The sequence below is a fragment of the Camellia sinensis genome, chromosome 5 (assembly GCF_055761805.1).
Source record: "Camellia sinensis isolate YWXY chromosome 5, ASM5576180v1, whole genome shotgun sequence".
Classification (NCBI taxonomy): Eukaryota; Viridiplantae; Streptophyta; class Magnoliopsida; order Ericales; family Theaceae; genus Camellia; species Camellia sinensis.
In genome coordinates, this window is record NC_138965.1 from 219,795,810 (window position 1) to 219,814,974 (window position 19,165).

Sequence of the window (19,165 nt, forward strand, 5' to 3'; positions counted from 1 at the left end):
CATGGCAGTCACTCACATGCATGCAAGGATGCTAAAGTATAGAACTTACCGAGTACTCCAAGCCAAAATAGAAACTACATTAGAAATCATGCATGATCCTAAGTATACAAAAATGCCTAATGCAACACATGCAGAATGCAACTATAGCAGGCCCGGCTATTCTAAACATGGCATATGAAATGCTACAGCTAACATGTATTCAATTCGGAATTGAAAGTACAATGCAGTTAGTATGACGCGCCGAGCCCGGTGCATGCAAAACAGATGAATGATGCAAACATGCTGTCATACTATATGCTAATTGAAATATGCCCTAATCTAACCATCATGAGCAGGTAAATAAAAGGGAAGAAAGACGTGGGGTTGGAAGACATACAACACACACACGCACACTTATTACAATTATGGCCCTCGCGCAGAGGGTCCGAATAAATATACAGTTCCAAATGAAAGAATATTACAGTCCAAATAATATACAAATTCCTAATTAATTAACGAATTAACTAAGAAAACTGTAAAAACTGGCGTGCAAGCCAGGGACTGCCTTGCTTCTGATGAATGATGTATGTTTGGGCTGCCTTGCGCGGAAATCCACTGGGATGCCCCAATTAGCCTCTGTTTGGCAGTTATTCTTGGAAAGCGTGCCAGACTCCGAAAAGTTGCTGATTCTTCATTTTGCTGCAACAGAGAGCAGGAAAGGGGCATAGCAATGTATTTTCACAAATATATGCATGCCTCGATTCTCGTGCCACCAATCACGCATATCGAGGCATGATGGCCGAGGAGTCGAAATGCACAATTCAATATAGGATGAATGCACATGAAAACACAGCTAAAACCTAACTCCATCATGGATAATCCGAAGTGTCGGTGACTGGGGAATTGAGACGCATTTCGTCACTCGGAGTACGAAATGCACCTCGTTTCCCGTGCCCGGACTAACTCCTATTCCGAACACAATGCAATATGCATGATATGCATGAAATGCAACTAAGATACAATCCTAATATACACAATGCTATAAAAATGAGATGCCTCGAAATGCGTGCACACGGGCACGTAAACTGAGAAAATGACAGAATGCGATCTAAGATACAACCTAGTATGCACTATGCTGTGAAAATGAGATGCCTCAAAATGCGTGCACACGGGCACGCAAACTGAGGCAATGACAGGATGCAATGCAAATGACATGGAAATAGGATATGGGCTTACACTAACATGAGAGAGCCTCAGCCACACTCACGTAAGAGGCCAATGAATGAAAATGAAGTGCCTCGAAATGCGTGCACATGGGCACGCAAACCGAGGCAATGACATATGCAATGCAATGGCATGAAAACATGATATGGGCTTATACCAACATGAGAGAGCCTCAGCCGCACTCACATAGGATGCCGATGGATGAAAATGAAGTGCCTCGAAATGCGTGCACACGGGCACGCAAACCGAGGCAATGGCATACGCAATGCAATGGCATGGAAATAGCATATAGAATGCAACATGGACTTATACTAACATGAGAGAGCCTCAGCCACACTCACAAAAGAGGCCGATGAATGAAAATGAAGTGCCTCGAAATGCGTGCACACGGGCACGCAAACCGAGGCAATGGCATACGCAATGCAATGGCATGGAAATGACATATAGAATGCAACATGGATTTTCAGCAATGAAATGTGGGGGAAAACAGCCCCGAAATGAGGCGAAAACACACCCGATGCAGGGAATAGTCCCGAAATATGAATTTTGGCACCCGAAATGGCCTGCAGCTATACCAAACATACAAAATTGGCACATGTAATGAATAGACAGAAGCAAGGCAGCCCCTAAATAAGCACTTTACTAGCACAAATCATGGCCAAACAGCAAACCAAGATAGGGCAAAACTAGCATGCAAGAAATGGCCCTAAACATGGGATTAAGAAGCAACTCATAGCTGATGTCCTCAAACAGGTTAGGGCCCTTCAACAAAGTTGAAGAGGGGCCCAAAATATGATGTTTTTCAGAACTGTAAAAACCCCAAAAACAAACACAGGTATGGCTGCACTCTCATGCAAGAAAAAGGGCCAAAAGGTGGCCAAAGAGGCAAGTGGTGTATGCAAAGCCCAAACTGAAAAATTCTCTTCTACAACATTGAAGAGGGACCAAAAATATGACTATTTTCAGAACTATAAAAACTCCAAAACAGTGTACAAACATGCTAGAAATGCAATGCAAAATGAGGCTCAAAAGTGGCTATAACACAAAATATACAAAATATTCCACAAACGGCCAAAGACCCTTAATGAAACATGAAGAATGGGCCAAAATAAGACTATTTTCAGAACTGTAAAATGGCCAAAAACAAAAGCATGATAGGCTAACAAAACATGCAAGAATGGGGACCAAAAGAGAGATATAACATGAAGTGGCATATGGAGGTCCCAAACCATGAAAGGCCCTAAATGAAACATGAAGAATGGGCCAAAATAAGACTATTTTCAGAACTGTAAAATGGCCAAAAACAAAAGCATGATAGGCTGCCAAAGCATGCAAAAATGGGACCAAAAAGGGAGTATAAAGGTAAGTACAACATGGAAGTCCCAAATAGTGTTGAGCCCTTCTTCAATGTTGAAGAGGGGCTCAAAATAAGCCTATTATCAGTTTACAACATGCTCCAAAATAAATCACACACAAGCTAAAAATATCATGCAAAAATATCACACACAAGCTAAAAATGGGGTGTCTAAACCCTCATAATTATAAAATCCTACATGAAGAACAAATTTGTTATTTGAATATTTTATTTGACTATTATACCCTCTCTTTCTTTGCTTTCTTTTACAATGCTCTCTCTCTCTCTCTCTCTCTCCCTCTCTCTCTCCACCAATTTGATGGTTATTCATTGCCTCTGTCACGCCCCCAAATTTATTACAATAAATTCAATCCTTGAGACAGAATGTTAATGGAAATAATATGCTTTCATTTATCAGAGTTTGTATTACAAAAGATAACACATGCGCTGTACATTCATTAATGTTCGCCTTGAATCTATAGCATGTACTACCAGTTAATAGTTAACAAAAATAAATGCCCTACGGGATTACACATTCCAAGACATTGTTTGGATAGTGCTATAAACTCTGTATATATAAAGCCCTTGGCTTAAATAAGCGTTAAGTACAAAACAACAAAATAGAGCAACCAGCTCCTACGTCCTCCCAAGCTACGTCCTTGGAAGAAGCATATCACCGGTACCTGAAAATGTTTTCCCAAAATAAGGTGAGCCAAAACCCAAGAGAAATAATCTAACACAGCATATGAGAATTAACGAGATACAAGCATAATGCATATCTTCATTGTCCTACAACAAAACCTTTATAACTTTCTCCAAAACCGTAGTGTGCCAGACTTACATTTCATTCCATTCATTTTAGTCTGATATATATATATCCACTACCTTTAATCTTCTCAACAGAAGATGCACCTTACAAGCTTCCAACAAATTAAAATTATCACACAATACATTCACTTCTCTTTGCCATTTTACGAAAATTTTGTTCGCAGGAATTGGCACCCATGTATACAAATGGTTTTCAGAACATGAAGTACATCTCCTTTCTCCTTTCAAATATCATACATAAACAATTTATATCATTCATAATCATATTCAATGATAATGGTTAAAGGATTTGTTTCCATTCGCCTAATTCACATAAAATGTCTACAACAATCATGACGATCATCCACCGATAGTCCAAAACAGTTATCTTTAAACAGATATACAATCTTTATAACAGATAATTTATCAAATTTCCACAGGCGAGTGATTAAACAAATCCAACAACACCATTCATGTATACATCTTCCAAACTTCACATTCCCTATACCAATTTCATTATTTGTACAAAATAATTATTCAAGATATTTTATGGCAAAGCTCCCCATTTTCCAAATATTAGCCCCAAGGCCAAAATCAATTATTTTGACACATGATAACCTCATATCCAAACCCCATAACCATTTATACAACACTTACATAGAAACCCCTCTTTTCAAAATTTTACCCAAACCCTAAAGTTGCTCAAAACATCTCCAAAATCTCACCATTTTCATACAATTACCTATAACCAAGTTAAAACTCATATTAAGGTGTAAAAAGTCTCTACCTCAAGTTTAGAAGACTAATAGAGCAAGCACGAAACTCCAACGACGCCAAAACCAAATTTCAACCGGTTCAAAGTGAAGCTCCCAAGATGCTCTACCCTTTTTCCAAAGACACTAGGGCGGAGAGATCAACGGATCAAGGAGAAAAAGTAGAGAAAGAGTATTTGTGAGAGAGAAGGTCTCACTTTGGGGTTTTTAGAAGGAAAGATTTGAAAAAGTAATGTAAAAAGTCATTTTCGCAATCTAATATACGCACAGTAAGCTCGAGCGAAAGGGTTTACGCTCGAGTGTCAGACACAATAAGTTGTTACATTCGAGCGCAAGAAGAGGCCCGCTCAAGCATAGAATACACACTTCCAGTACTTTTGTAAACAACAGAGAAACCGCTCGAGCGCCCACCCGCTCGAGCATAGGAAACACCGCTCGAGCGTGGAAAACACTCCTCTAGTATTTTTGTAGATGTGCAAAGTACTGAGAGTTTACAAACCCCGCTCGAGCGCAAGAAGGCCCGCTCGAGCGGAAAACCAAAATTCTGGGCAGCACAAGGTTTGCAAACTAGCAACCAACATGTTCCAAACACACTCAATACATCCAAATGACCAAATTTAAGGAGGAATAAAGAGTAAAAGACAATGAACGACGCTCAAAAACCATAAGCCCGAGTTCGAACTACCACAAGTGTCGGGTCCAAACTGGGATCGTTATAGCCTCCACATCGTCATCGTCTACTGGCGTCGCTCATCCTCACCGTTAGCTAACGACCACCATTTTTACCATCTTTGATACCTACGAACTCATATTTAAGGTCAATAACTTCAAATCTGAGATAAATGAACTTAGATTTGATAGAAAAATGTGAAATCGAAATATTTCAATGAAAAATCAAGAGTTTTTTGTTCGTTTGTTTGTTCATAGATCTAAAAGTAAAATTTGACTCTAGCTAATTCATTTAGTATATACTTTTTTTTGTTACAGTAAAATTTTAAGCTGGTTAACAACATATTGATTTACTTAACAATAGTAAAATTTTATTTTGAATTATAGTAAATTTTACTTTGAAACACGCTGCGAGGATGGCTTTATAGGAGAGGGTTGCGTCATGAACCAAAGTAAAATTTTATCGTTCAAAGAACAGAGCATCATGAGAAAGAGAGAGAGATAGGGAGACAGAATTCGAAAACAGAGCACCATAAGGAGAAGAAGAAAATAATAGAGATAGAGAGCATAAATGGTGAGTGACACACATACACACATAAAGAGAACACGAACCGTTAGAGAGTATGAAGGATCTCAGATCTGAGGTTTGCGAATTGTCGCGAACCGTCATTTTTCGATGACGACGACTATGAATGATCTCGGATCTGAGGTTGTGGATGCGACGAGCAATAGTAACGATGAAGACAATAGAGAAAGAGTTCCATGGTGAGCGATGGTGGTGCTGATAGAGAGCAACGAAACAAGAAAGATTGAGATGAAAGAGAGAGTGATTGCAGATCTGATACACACATATATATAAAAGATATTATAGTAAAAAAAATAAATTTTAAAATATTATAAGATTTTAAAAGAATCCTTATAATTTTCGTCTAAAGACAAGTTAAACACTAAAGGACATATTACCAAATTTCCCATAATTGAGAATCATAGGCAAAAACATACAATAAAATCTATTAATCACACTTGACTTTCAAAAAAAGTTGAACGCAAGACGTCAACAATCAAAGTAAAAGTACTATATCAACCAATTGTTACCGTCACATGAGTTGAGGCTATAGAAATTCTATTTTACCTAAAAAAATAAATAAATAATACTCAATTAGTACATATTAATGTATGTTTTGAAAGAGAAAGATTAGGTACATACCTAATCTTTGACATAGCACATAAAATAATTGTCTCGTGACTTGAACTTATAACTTCAAAATTTCACTATTTTACCTAAATAGCAATTACTTTCACCAAAATATATTGAAGAACAAATTTCGAGATTATTTGGGATAATCTAAATAAGTTTATTTTTTAATTTTTTATGAAATATGAGTTAGGATAGTGACTTTTTGACTTTTTAATTTTTTTTAATTACGGCAAAAAGGCCTAACAATACCTTAATGCTGATCTAAAGGAGAAGAAAAAGTTTAAGAAATAGTAAGGGGTTGTTTGGGGTGTCCTAAATAAGTGCATTTTTTGTATTTTTAGACTAAAAAGTTGAGGGAAAAAATATGGATGTTTAGGTTAACTTTTTAACTTTTTATGGAAAAATGTGTAATAAAAAATTATAAAAATTGGTTTGTAGAGAAAAATTAGAATTAGAAGTTGTGCAGCCGTAATTGTTGACTTTTGGTGAATAATATTAACTTTTTAACTTTTTAAGTAACTTTTTCACTTTTTAACTTTTCTCAAATTTCCCAAACTCGGCCTAAGTAGAAGTAAGAAACACAAGTAAAAATAAAGGTAAAAAGTAGGTGGTTTTAAGTAATCAGGACAAAGTTTGAAGTATAGATTGACGAGGAATTACATTAGCTGGTAGGTATACAAAGAGCTTGTTTGGAAAGAATATTAGGGTTAAAATAGTTATATCAAGTAAAATAGGTTATTTTAGTTAAATAGAATAAAATTTCATATCTAACCTATAATTATTTTATTTTTTCTCTTATAAAAATTAAAAAAACTTATCACCAACGAAACTTTTTTAATTTCAAGTCAAAAAAATAAAAAATTAACCCACACCCTTAAATGAGCTGAAGAAAAAAAAAACAAAAATGAAAAACAACTCATGCAGGAAGGAGGTCAGGTCAGGTTAGGTCAGGCCAGGCCAGGCAGCCTCACACTGGAAAACACCAACTATAAGGACCACAAAATATATTCTGAAAGCACGGCATTCAAGTTTTCTACCTCTAAAATGAAAATAAAAAAAAAAAAATGAATTCAAATGGTGCAATGCATAATGCCATGTCATGTGTTCAACTAAGATCTAAGAACCAAAATATATATATATATATATATATTTCTCCCATATATTAAGGAGTAATTTGGGAACATATCAAGTTCTTCCAAAAAAATCACAAAAAAGCCATTAAAAAAGTCAATTTTTTTGCCAAAAAAGCCATTAAAAAAGTCAAAAAGTCAAAAAATTAACTTTTTACTAACTTTCTAAAACGCTCCTAAGGATATTGTCTATTGAATGAGCATTTTTATCATAAAATTGATATGTACAACTCACATGATACGTTTTCAGTTTTTTTTTTTTTTATAACATAATGTTAACAGGAAATTAAAATTAAAAACAAATTGAAAGATAAGTGTGACAAAATGTAACAATTTTCAGTTAATAATCGATCCCTGATTAAAGAGGGTAAATTGTAGCTTGATTTTTATTTTTTATTTTATTTTAGTACTATATAAGGAGCCAATGCCTACCCGACAATGGCAATTCTCTTTGGAACTAAGAGCATCTCCAATGGTTTGCCACTGGAGCTGCCAAAGCTAAAATGTAGTAGCAGTGTGCAAAAATTGGTGCTCCAATGGTCTGTTATTCTTCTTGCCAAAGATAGCATGTGCCATTTCTATTCTCAAATTTGGCAAGTAGAACAGCAGGTGTGAAACATGTAGGGATGATAATTTGAACTCGGCCCGACAGGGACTCGATCCCTCGACCCCGATTAAAACAAGATTTCCCAAAAAATTACTCCCCATAGGGCCGGGGATGGTATTGAAAATCAAATCCCCAACAACTTTCGGGCCAGGGACGGGGATAGGTTCCCGAGACCCGGCCCCAGCCCTTGCCTACCCCGTTAATCCCGAATTTCCCATATATATATATATATATATATAGGGTTATTAGTCTCACTTTTTCTCTCATTTTTTTTTCTTCTCTCACAAACGGAAGCTAATCTCTCTCTCTCTCTCCGTGGTTCTATCGAAGCTGATCTCTCTTTCTTTCTCTCTCTCTCTCTCTACTGGTGGCACTCTCATCTCAAACCCTTCCTTCTCGAATCCATTGATCTCAGCGACTCCGACGACCTACTCGCCATCGCCGACGACACAGAACAAGAAGCGACCTCTCATTTTCAACGACGTCAATTGGGTTCACTCCGGTGCCAAGATCTGACCTACTAGCCGTTGCCGACAACATAGAACAAGAAGAGACCTCTCTCTCTCTCTCTCTTTTTGGTTTTCGATTTTGTTCTTCAAATCTGGAAGTTTTGGTCACCACCGATGCCAAGATCCTAATTAAGCTCAAATCTGTTGTTGATGAAGATAAAGAAAATGATGATCTGTTGAGCTTAGATTTGTTTTTGATTTTTTATCTTTTATGTTTTACATTTGAGCTCAGATCTTTTACATCCGTTGAATGTATATGTTAAATCTGGTGTATGGTTGTGCTGTTGATGATGATGATGATGATGATGATAATGAATAGAAAATGGTGATTGTTGATGAATTCTTGTAGATCTGGAGCTCAGATTTGATTTTTTTTTTTTTTTTGGAGGGGGGTAATTTAAATCCAAATGAGAGAGGGAGAGAGAGAGCCAACTGGTTTGAAATCAAAGAGAGAGAGAAGATAGAGAAATGATAAGAATGAACACAATGGGCCTGATAGATATTATCAGTGAGAAGATTCCAGAGGCTCTCATCTCAGCTGTGGATTAATTTTTCATCCAATGGACAACGACTCTTTTTTTCTTTTTCTTTTTTGGGAGGGGGGGTAATTTACAACGGCTCTTTTTGTTCCTAAAAGAAATAACAAAATTATATTTTTCACAAATTGTATTTTTCTTATTCTCATCTTTTCTTTTCTTTTTTTAATTTCATTTCACAACAAACCTCCTAAATTACATTTTTATTTATAGTTTTTTTTTCACACAGTCACACAGTCACTATGGAATTTCTAATATTTATTTACAATTTCATTTTTATGTTCCAATATAATTTTAAATATTTAAATTTATTTTTTCAATTTTTCAATTTCTTTTTATTTTTTATATTTATCTAGTCGGGTATAATATAAATATATAATTTTTTTTACATACAATTAAAAAAAGGTCACAAAAGACAAAAAATAAACAAAAATAAAATCACAAAAAATTTATATCCAAACAACATCTACATATCTAGAGGGAAAATTAGTTAAGATTTGCCAAAATAGCAAATGATCATTGGAGCACCATTGCTATAATTTGCAAAATAGCACTATTTATTGTCAAATTATAGCAATAACAATAGCAATATAAGAGCATCTCCAATGGTTCTGCTATATCAGTTGCCAAAGCTAAAAAATGACAGGAATGGCAAAAATGAGTCTCCAACGGTCTACTACTTCACTTGCCAAAGATGGCAGATGCCATATGTATTCTCAAATTTGGCAAGTGAAATGGCAGATATCAAGCTTACCAGATCAGCAAAAATCAGACCGTTGGAGACCCAATCTTCAGAATCAAGCAAATTTCAGTTTCAGATATCAAAACATATATATCAATGCAAATTTTTGTATATCGGATAATCAAAAAATTGTTCATGACAGACATAAAAAATTGAAAACAGATATATATATATATATATATATGTATGTACACTAGGTATGTGGTAAAATTGACAAGAATAGGGTATGTATTAAGATTTCTGTAAAACTGGTTAATTAATACAGAACAATGAATCGATTATTTAGAAGTAACTCATCAGCCAGTTCTAGGTCAACTGCCTTGCCTTCCATACCTAATCCAGGCATCCTAATTAATGAAGAAGATGTTGAAATACAAAATGATCAAATTAATTCTGGATGGAATATTCCAAAACTACCTATTAAAGAGATTTATAAAACTTCTTTTATACAGGATGTTTTTAAAGTTACTCTCCATGTTAAAACTATTGAACAAGTTTATGCTTTAGAAAAACCAAGAGAAACCTGTCAGTTATTTGATAAAAAATTAATCAAACGACATTTAGATCGAGGTTACAATTTTATGCATATTGGTTTAATACAAATTGGTGTCAATCCATTAACAATGATAGGACAAAATACTTCTGTTTTACTCTGTTTAAGAGATGCTCGTTTTCTTAATTACAATGCTAGTTTAATGGGAATGATGGAAACTGGTCTTAATAAAGGTCCCGTACATTTTAATTGTTTTCCTGATTTTACACTAAGTTTAAGAGATCCACATATTCTCAAAGCATTAACCCTAAACATTCAACTACATGGTGAATATACTGAAATGTTAGATTCTTCTCATAATATTGCTTTAATTTATCGTGTTCATTATAAATGTATGCAAACTAATTTAAATGTTCATGCTCTACATAAAAGTCCTAAAGATAAAACTTTATTAATCCAAAGCAGTAGTACTAATGAATCAAACATTAATATTCCTCACATGATTGAATGGAAAGATATTAATTTACCGGATCAATGGGTTACTGTCAATGAAAATTACAAACATAATCAACAACAATCTTCAATCCAAGACATTCAACATATCCAACAAAACAATGATGGATCCGTTAATATTAAATTCAATCGAAGTCAATCTTCTAGACATAGTACATCTAGTATCCCTTCTGAAATATCAACTGATGATGAAATATTTAACACTTCTCTATTCAGGAAAAACAGTCAAATCCATCTTGGTCCAACTAATCCAACTTCAACAAATAAATTAAAAGGAATTGATAATTCTACCACTTCCCAAATTAGTAAACCTGTTTATACTACTACCTCACATTTCCCTGACGAAGAAATAGCTTCAAATAATTCCCCAACTCAAACTGATTTCGAAGGATTAATACCACCTGTCAATCCTCAATTAATGACAATCAAAAAAGATTTTACTCCTGATTTAAATAAATTACTTATTGAATTCCGATCCAAAGAAAATAAAACTAAACGACAAGCTTATAGTGCTAAATATAATTCTGTCCAACAATCCAGAATCACTAGAGAATGGTATAATTTTATGGTTCAATATAGTTTTGAATTATCTTTCTTTGATTATATGGATCAATATTACAAAAAGGTTAATACAATCACCAAACATAAATGGAAAACTTCTCCAAATACTTCTGTTAGTTCTAATCATCCTCCATTAGAAAATATAATTATTGATCATCAAGGTTCTGAAGTTCCAGCCTCTCCTTTTAAACTACCAGGTACTGATCCTGAAATCAAAAAAGTTATTGAACAAAACAATTATACTAATCAATGTCTCAAAACAATTGGTAAACAATTAGATAAATTGGAAACTACTTTCGATGACCAATCTACCAAATCATCTAAAACTTTAGATCCACCATTACTTAATCTGCCTAGTCATCGTTCTAAACGAAATAGTCTAGTTACTACTGACCAATCTACTGTCAAAGCTATTGAACAATTATTTACCAAATTAACTCCTAATGATACTTCTACATCTAACGATAAGGGTCTTACTGTTTTAAATCAACAACCTATTACTACTATATCTGATCAATCTGGAACTGACACTACTGATAATGAACTAAATCAATTAGCTCAACAATTTCAACCTACTACTCTTAATAAAATTCACTATCCCAAAGTTAATCCTCAAACTACGAAAAACTGGTATTCTAAACCTACTCCTGTCGACCTCCAATTTGAAGACACAAATATTAGTAATCAATTTTCTGTTTCTGCTAAAAGATTATACGAATGGAATATTGATGGTCTCAGTGAAGATCAAATCCTTCAAAAATTAAATCATTTATCTATGGTCGCCAATAGTTATCTCAGTAATTATCCCCAATACACTCAACCTGAAATTGTTTCCTTACTTACCTCTGGTTTTACTGGTATGCTTAAATCTTGGTGGGAAAAATACCTCACTGAAACAGACCGTGACTCTGTTATTTATGCCAATCAAACTGATGAAAATGGACTCCCTCTTTTTGATGAATCTATTGGATGTTGTCACCCTGATGGAATTAATCAATTAATCTATACAATAGTTCGACATTTTATTGGTACCCCAACAAATATTTATTCTCGGATCCATGATCAATTAAGTAATCTTAACTGTCCAACCTTAAGTGATTTTAGATGGTATAAAGATGTATTTACCTCTCGTGTCATGTTACGCGAAGACTGTACTAAATCATTTTGGAAAGAAAAATTTATTAATGGATTACCTAGTTTATTTGCCCATAAAATTAGAGATGTTCTTAGTCAATCCACTGGTGTTATTGAATATGATAATCTCACGTATGGAGATATAATTAGTACTATCCAAAAAGAAGGTTTAAAAATGTGTATTGACCTTAAACTTACTCAAAAAGCTAATAAAGATAAACATAGAGCTAAGTATGAATTAGGAAATTTCTGTGAACAATATGGTTTACCTCCTGTTGCACCCTCTCGTAGGAAGTCACACAAATACTCCAAACATAAATCATCCTATAAACATTCCAATAAATATAAATATAAGAAGAATTATTCACCTTCCCAATCCAATGATCAATTTTATACTAAACCTAAAAAGAAATATTATAAATATAAATCACATCCAAAATCTAAATCTACTAAAGATGTTACTTGTTATAACTGTGGTCAAAAAGGTCATTACTCTAATAAATGCAAAGAAAAACAAAAATTAAAAGATCGAGTCAATCAACTCCACATTGATGATAATTCCAAAAATCAATTATATGAAATCTTTCAATTAAATCAATCATATAGTAGCTCCTCTTCTGATCATTCTGATACTTCATCCGACTACCATTCACCTAGTAATAATTCCGACAATGATATTACAATAGGTTGTAATGACGTTTGTTGTAAACCAGTTAAACAAATAACTGTCCTCACCAAAACTACTCAAGAAGAATCTGCCCTCATCGACCTAATTAGTAAGTTAGATGATCCCAAGTTAAAACAAAAATATACTGATAAATTAAAATCCCTCTTAATTCATTCAGATTCCAAACCTAAATTTGATAAACCTATCATTAGTCTATCCAAAACTTTAGAAAGATTTAAAAATAAACAAAAAGACAACGTTACATTACAAGATTTACAACAAGAAATTAATCAGATTAAACAAACAATCAAAGAATTACAGCATAAAGATAAAAAATTAGAAGATGAAATTATTACTTTAAAACTTGATAAAAGTTTAGATAATTTCCAAACCAATGAACATGAATCCCCACATGGATCTGAACATGAATCTGATCCTAATCCGGATAACTTAATATTTGATAACCGATCACACCAATCTCAATCCAATAATCCTGAAGAAAAACGGTTAAGTCTAATCAACAAACTTTACATTCAAAAATGGTATTCTAAAATCAAAATAATTGTAAATGATTTTGAATTAGAATTAATTGCCTTAATTGATACTGGTGCTGATTTAAATTGTATCCAAGAAGGATTACTTCCTACTGCATATTATGAAAAATGTCAAGAAAAATTAACTTCTGCTAATGGTACAAAAATGCATATTAAATATAAATTACCAAAAGTACATGTTTGCCAAGATAATATATGTTTCAACACCTCTTTTGTTTTAGTCACTAATATGACAGATAAAATTATTTTGGGTTCCCCATTTATATATTTACTATATCCCTTTACTACATCCAGTACCGGAATTACTACACATGTTCTAGGCCAACCAGTTACATTTAAGTTTTTATCTCCTCCTGAATTATTATACTTAAACCAATTAAAAGATTGTTCTATTTCTCATCAAATTAACCGCCTTACTCGGCATTTAAAATTTCTAAAAGAAGAAATCAATCACAAAAGAATTGATCAACAATTAACTAATCCAGTTCTTGTCTCTCAAATCAAGGATTTTCAATTAAAACTCGAATCAACTGTTTGCTCCACTTTACCTACTGCATTTTGGCATAGGAAAAAACATGTCGTTACCTTACCCTATATTAAGAATTTTCATGAATCTCAAATTCCTACTAAATCTCGACCTATCCAAATGAATCATGAATTACTTGAAATGTGTAAAAAAGAAATTAAAGAATTATTGAAAAATCGTATAATTAGTCCAAGTAAATCACCTTGGTCCTGCCCCGCTTTTTATGTTAATAAAAATGCTGAATTAGAACGAGGTGTCCCTCGACTTGTTATTAATTACAAACCATTAAATTCTGTTTTAGAATGGATTCGGTATCCTATTCCTAATAAAAAAGATTTAATTAAACGACTTAGTCAAGCCGTTATTTTCAGTAAATTTGATTTAAAAAGTGGTTTTTGGCAAATTCAAATTCATCCTAAAGATAGGTATAAAACTGCATTTAATACACCCTTTGGTCAATATGAATGGAATGTCATGCCATTTGGTTTAAAAAATGCTCCTAGTGAATTTCAACATATAATGAATGATATATTTAACCCATTTAGTCATTTTTCCATTGTCTACATTGATGACATATTAATCTTCTCGAAATCCATTAGTGAACATTGGAAACATTTAATTGCATTCTTTTACACAATTAAAAGTCATGGTCTTGTTATTTCTGCTCCTAAAATTAAATTATTTCAAACTAAAGTCAGATTTTTAGGATATGATATTCATCATAATACTATCCTACCTATTAGTCGATCCATTGAATTTGCTTCAAAATTCCCTGATGAAATCCTTGATAAAACTCAATTACAAAGGTTTTTAGGTTCCCTCAATTACATTGCTGAGTTTTACAAAGACCTTAGGAAAACTTGTCAACCTTTATTTGATCGGTTAAAAGATAATCCTCCTCCTTGGTCTTCTGTTCATACTTCTATTGTTAAACAAGTCAAACAATATGTTAAGTCTCTTCCTTGTCTTGGTATTCCCACTGAAAATTCATTCAAAATTATTCAAACTGATGCCTCCGATATTGGTTATGGTGGCATTCTCCTTCAGCAACTTACTCCTCAATCATCTGAACAAATTGTTCGTTATCATTCTGGTGTCTGGAATAAAGCACAATTTAATTATAGTACTATTAAAAAGGAAATTTTATCCACTGTTTTATGTATTCAAAAATTTCAAGATGATGTTTTAAATCAAAAATTCTTACTTCGTGTTGATTGCAAATCTGCTAAATTTATTTTAGAAAAAGATGTTGAAAATCTTGCTAGTAAACAGATTTTTGCCCGTTGGCAAGCTATTTTAAGTATTTTTGATTTTGATATTACCTATATCCCTGGGTGTCAAAATTCCCTCCCTGATTTTCTTACCCGGGAATTTTTACAGGGGGGTAAGAGCTGACTGCACCATTTACTGCTTACCATAAATCCCGAATTACCTATTTCAGAACTCTCATTAAACAACTTACCCATCGCATTCGCCGCCTTAGATCAGCTAGACCCACTACCAAAAGAGCCCAGTATATCAATTACCAACAGATTCAAGCTCGCCGCAATTTACTTGCTCACAACTACAATTGTTTACATCATCATCAAGATTATTTAGATCTTCTTTCTGGTTGCTAATTATTGTTTATTATTTCACAGATGTCTCGACCAAGGCCTCCTTCAAAGGCTTTGGCCTCCTCTTCCCATAAACCCAATCAACTCATTGTCCCTCCTCCTTTGGAGTCAGTTACCCCCTCTTATTCACTTGACCTCATTAACCGTTACCAAGCCCTTGGTACTATTCCACGCCCTGATTATTCATCTGCATTGGCCTCTGATCCTTTTGTATCTAGCCAATCAGTTTCAGTTACTCCATTCCCAGTTAACCCTGTTAAATTATCTCGGTCTGAATATGCCAATTCACATGTTACCAACCTGTTCTATAAAGAACCCAGTCACCCAAGAAATCAAACCATCAATGACATTACTAAATTCCATTTTGGCTCTGGATGCCATTTCACCCTTTCCCATCCAGAGAAAACTCTAGCCTATTACAAGGATATTTTAATCAACCATCATTCCATCTTAATCAAGCCAATTCAGGACCGCACCTATGCCTATAAGGTCCTATACCATTCACTCTATATTCACAACATTGTTTCCATGGCTGAATGGGGAAATCCTAACCAGCTTCATGACCTACCTGGTCATTCTATTCCATACAATTATCATGACTATGTTGATGCTTGGTTCAAGATTTTCTTGTACCAAAATGAAACTTTCAGTCATTCCTGGTTCATCTCATTTGATCAAAAATTCAAATCTGAGTTACCAACTTGGTTTCTGAGATGGTGGTCTCACTATGGCGCCATTTCAGCTATCCTTCCTGATGATCTCAAAAATATAATTCATTATTTCAACTCTGTTTACCCATTTTCTGCTCACCAGAGGCAATTTCCCTTATTACTCATATTCATTGCCAAATACAAGGTTCCCTGGATATTCAAATGGAATTATGGGATTGATGATAATATTATCATCCGCCAACACACAGTTAAATGGTGGGATAAATTCAATGTTCCCAGAATTCTTGAAATTGTTCCAGCAGAATTTCCACCTGATCAATATGCTCCAACTCCTGCTCTTGCTCAAGCCCAGCAGAACCCAACTGCTGCAATCACTCAAGGCAGCCAGTCCAGTCTTCCTCCAGTCAACCTTGGCAGCCCCTCATCCAGTGGCTCCAAGCCCAAATCAACAAAATCAAAGTCCAAAGCTGTTGCTGCTCAACCAGCCCAGTCCAAGCCCAAAGCACAGTCCAAAGTCAAGACAAAGCCCATTCCACCTCCTGTTCAGCCCAAGGGGAAATCCAAAAGTAAAGCCCAATCATCCAAAGCCGACATGATCCAGTTAGCCCATCAACTGTTGAATCAAGCTAAAGCCCAATCCACCGATTCAGATAATTCAGATGATTCAGCTGAGGACCATTCCTCAGAAGAATCAACCAATCAATATTCCGGACCAGAGTTTCAAGATGCTCAAGACCCATTTATCTGATCAACATTGGATTCCATATAGATACAAATTAGCTTCAATCAATACTCTTTTGAGAAAAGCTGCCAATTTGTATTTATATTGATTCATAATTCACATGTTCCACCGAAAGTAATGAATAGTAAAAACTACTGTTCACTTTTACTGATTCACCGTCAACCAATCAACTTTTGTTAAAGGCTGCTCAGTTGTGTAATCACTCCACCGAAAGCATCCGACAGCATCTGCTTTTCACCTGCTCGGCCAGCTGCTTTCAGAATTCACATGCTCACTGTTTTGCTTTTTATTTCTTTATATTGTAATCAATTGTAGGCATTCAGGCATTCTTCAATTTTCTTCTCTATCTGTGTTGCAAGAAAACCAGAGTGTTTTGAGAGCCTTACAAGCATTCCCCGTTGTACCCAATTAAAGATCCTTACAGTTGATACTACAATTGTAAGTTATTTTTACAGTTTTAAATATTTTAATTAAATGTTTTAATTAAATGTTTTAATGTGTTATTCCAATGATGTTCTTTTGTTTATGATCTTCTGATTTCGTAATCCATCTTCCTTCATATATATGCTGCTTCCTTATGGTATCAGAGCCAAGTGATGTTGTCTCCTGTTTCTAACTGTTTAGCTACTTCTGCTCAATCGCCTTCCTTGTTTGCTTAATTAATCCTGTTTTCAGTTCATCTTAATCACCCACAAGATCAGTCTGTTCTATCCACCTAGTTTAAGTCACCGTGTTATTCCAATGATGTTCTTTTGTTTATGATCTTCTGATTTCGTAATCCATCTTCCTTCATATATATGCTGCTTCCTTATGGTATATATATATATATATATATAATAGAAAAATTGATGAAGACATATATATCAAAAAATTTCAAAACATATATATCAAAAAAAATTGATGAAGACAAATATAAAAAATTGATGAAGGAACAAATCAAAACATATATATATATATATATATATATGTGATCAAAACACATGAAGACAGATCGTATAGATGGAGATCAAGACAGATCGCATACATATATATATATATATATATATGAGTATGTATATATATGAAGATCGTACCATTTTTCCGGAGAGTACACAGATCGAAGGTGAGGATTAAGAGGGAGACAGAGTGAAACCAGAGAGGGAGGGTTCCGATCTTGGAGGAGAATGGGGAGATCGGGTTCCAATCATGGAGGAGAAGGGGTTCCGATCATGTGGCCATGGAGGAGAAGACAGAGTTTAAACGGCTATGAGGGAGAAGACAGGAGAAAAAGGGGTTCTGATCATGTGGCCATGGGTTCCTATCGTGTGGCCATGGAGGAGAAAAACAGATCATGTTTGATTTCGGCCATGGAGGAGAAGACAGAGTCAGAATGAGAGGGAGAGGAAGAGTCGTGGAGGAAATGAGAGTGAAAAGAGAGTGGATCATTTTAGATCATTCTAGATGTATGGCCTCAGTGTAATAACAGAGCCATTGGGCTCTGTTTGGTTTGTTTAACAAAAAAAAAATTGAAATTATTTTTATAATAAAAATTGAAATTGAAATTATTTGTAATAAATTGAAATTATTTTTAACAAAAAATTGATCTGGTAATAAAATATTGATCAACAAAAAAATTGAAATTTAATTTTTTTTTTTTGAGTATTTCGTACTTCACAATGTAATATTATAATAAAAAAATAAAATAAAAAGACATTAAATGAAGAATATTTTATTAGAATATTGTATTGAAATTTTATTAAATGAAGAACATTGTATTGAAATTTTTTTTTTTCAATTTTTCATTTTTTTTTAAATTTTTTATATTTGTCTAGTTGGGAATAATATAAATATATAATTTTTTTAACAAACAGGTAAAAAAATGTCACAAAAGACAAAAAATAAATAAAAATAAAATCACAAAAAACCTATATCCAAATAACACCTACAAACTTGGAAGGAAAGTTAGTTGAAATTTGTCAAAAATAACAAATGACCATTGGAGCGTCATTGCTATAGTTTGGCAAAATAACACTATTCATTGCCAAATTATAATAATAGCAATAGCAAAATAGTAATAACCATTGGAGATGCTCTAACAACAACCATTGGAGATGCTCTAACTTCTTCAAAAATAATTTATAAAATTTAACAATAATGATTGAGACTTTATCTTTTTAGAAA

General features: G+C 33.9%; 1 long non-coding RNA gene across 1 annotated transcript; it reads right to left on the reverse strand.

Annotated features, from left to right (window-relative positions):
* Positions 1 to 2,950: 2,950 nt before the first annotated feature.
* On the reverse strand, positions 2,951 to 18,433 carry LOC145791213 (uncharacterized). The gene is made up of 2 exons (XR_014331096.1): positions 18,079 to 18,433; positions 2,951 to 3,240 (listed from the first exon to the last, which is right to left on the reverse strand). It is a non-coding gene; the product is annotated as an uncharacterized LOC145791213 (long non-coding RNA).
* Positions 18,434 to 19,165: the final 732 nt, after the last annotated feature.